This window comes from Bombus pascuorum, chromosome 5, assembly GCF_905332965.1.
Source record: "Bombus pascuorum chromosome 5, iyBomPasc1.1, whole genome shotgun sequence".
In the NCBI taxonomy this organism is placed as follows: Eukaryota; Metazoa; Arthropoda; class Insecta; order Hymenoptera; family Apidae; genus Bombus; species Bombus pascuorum.
Window position 1 is genome coordinate 17,982,638 of NC_083492.1, and position 2,567 is coordinate 17,985,204.

The following is a 2,567-nucleotide window of genomic DNA, read 5'->3' on the forward strand; positions in this document are numbered from 1 at the left end:
TGACCTTTTTCGCCTATTAGTTACCGACTAATCATCGACTATAAAAGTGGCCGGATAGTCGACCGCTAGTCCGTACATCTCTAGAGTACACTAAGGTATGTTAGAACGAATGGAATTGGTTCTCGAATCACGTTTGTTATAGCGCAGGCGAGGTACAGCTCTGTATCTGTACAGAGGCTATAGCATCTGTTCATTGTGACATACATTGAAACATATGTATTTAGCAGTAATTTATCACAGGCCTACAATTAAAAGCAAAGTTATCATTTGTACAACGATTTAAGCACTGGAAAAATGTAATATGAACTACAAAGTAAGTGGTAAAGATAACATAAAATTTATTTATTTAGTAGGTATCATAAAATAATGAGATATTTATGCTAGCCCAGCCGTCTTTAACTCTTAGTATCTTTTCATGAACAAATATGGTTCATCGACCGAGATGATACTTGTTTATCCTGGGTCACGGTAATTTATATATAATGCTATTCACGAGTTTTTAGACTGTTTACAATTAAACGACAGAAAGAGAGATACATACAGATTCGTATCGTCATTTAATTTATCATTGTAAGAAAGACAAGATAAAGAAAAAAAATCGGCGGAGCGGTCGATATTTCTCTGCGTTTGTTGTAGCATTTTTATACGTTATAGTATTCTAATTTTATAAAAATTGTTTGCTAAAACATTTGTTCATCATAGCGTATCCTACATATCGGGGCCCATTAGCTCAGTTGGTTAGAGCGTCGTGCTAATAACGCGAAGGTCGTGGGTTCGATCCCCCCATGGGCCAGGATATTTTTTGTCAACTTTATTTTTAAGAAAGACAAAGGATAAATTTACGAAAATTGAACTACGCAAATGTTTTTTTTTTTGTAGTACTTAAGTAAAATATGTATGTAATTAAACTCTTTTATGCTGAATCGATTCAGCATATCATCGGGAATGACTTCTGGTTCATCGACTAATGCTAAGTACACTACTTTAAATTATTAAGGACGCGGCTATTGACTAAATAAATATAGGATAGGATCATAGAGATATATAGAGATATAAACATTGACTGCACGAGTGAGCTGATGAAACGATGTAGGAACAGAAAAAGAACACTGTATAGAGGCTCCTTGTGTGTTTGCCTAATAACGTGTATGCACATTCGTACAGTAAATATGTAAGTGTAACATTGTAACATCGATGAACAAGCGGCATCGGAGTTACAGACGGGGTACAGGAATAGACGCGATATACAATGCTTCTTCGAATTCTTTGTTTCGAGGGTCACCATGGTGACACCACACGGTCGCATGCAGGTCTGAAAACTCCCATAGTGGGAGTATAAGGTTCTTAGTGATCGGACGATGTTTGTCAATTTGTTCGCAGTATAATGCTTCAATCGAAAAGTTAGGATTCGTTGTATAATGCCATCGTGTAAGAATAACCCGGACCCAGTTGTCCCTGTCTTCTTTACTCTCTTCTTAATGATCGCATACTCGATTCACGGTGAACCGAGTAGCAGGAAGAACGAAAGGAAAATAATTTTGTCTTAGATATATAATTATTATGGTCGTATTATCATTTTGTATGTAACTAATGTATCACAAATGTTATATAACATAAATTTTTTTTTATTATTAAAAATTTCTGTAAACTCTAAAATTATACTATAACTTTACATTTTCAATAAAAAATTTAATAACATTGAAATGTTTCGATAATGAATAATGTTTTGGACACGATATTATTTATATATATTATAGATAATGTTAGTAGTTAAATAATTTTTTAATGAATTAAAAACAGTCAGAAACAGATTTATTTTTCAATAAATGCATCAAATGTAAAAGTATTAAGTATATGTGTACATATTTAATTTAAAAGTTGTAATTTTGTTATATTTCCATTCAAACAACATTTTTCTGTACCAAATGAAATACTGTATATGTATTTATATTGAATAAATGATGAAAAATTATGAAAAGCAGTTTAGTTTAGTTATTGAGTAAGCTTAATGGTTTAGTTTAGATTCGTTGCTTTTGACTGAACGATGGCGTTAAATACAAAATCCTAACTTCTCGATCGCAGCGTTCTATGGTGACTGATTTGTAAAACAGCTCTCGACTACGTGATAATTCTTTGCATCAAGAGCCCTACTGTCTCCTCAGGAACTTCCAAACCTGTGGTCTACGACTGTGCTCTATGCTTTAACTTTATGTGCCTATGGATAGGATAGACCTGACATTATATATATATATCAGAGAGGAAATTTCCTTTCTGGATTCGTATGCGTACACCGATGAGATGCATGTATACGTACATATATAGGTACACTAATGCAGTATGGGTTTTGATCTATTCCTAGCTTAATACGTCTATTTGTGTCACCCAAAGTCTAATAAGCCGGTAGATCTATTTTCTATCCCAAAAAGCTAGGGTTCAACCCACATGAGAAAACATGGTTGAAGAGAAGTCGATAACCGAGTGAGAGCGAGTTTTGTTTTCATAATTACGGCAACTGTTGGTTGGAGGCGCTAGTGGTTATGAAAGTCGAACGCGTACGATGTGACACG

The 2,567-nt window shown here is 34.2% G+C and overlaps 1 protein-coding gene and 1 non-coding gene across 2 annotated transcripts in view; one reads left to right on the plus strand and one right to left on the minus strand.

Moving 5' to 3' along the window:
• LOC132906898 (17-beta-hydroxysteroid dehydrogenase 13) overlaps positions 1 to 2,567 on the minus strand; it is a 56,983-nt gene that overhangs the window by 5,731 nt on the left and 48,685 nt on the right. The window lies entirely within an intron of this gene.
• On the plus strand, positions 720 to 793 carry Trnai-aau (transfer RNA isoleucine (anticodon AAU)). Its single transcript has one exon. It is a non-coding gene; the product is annotated as a tRNA-Ile (tRNA).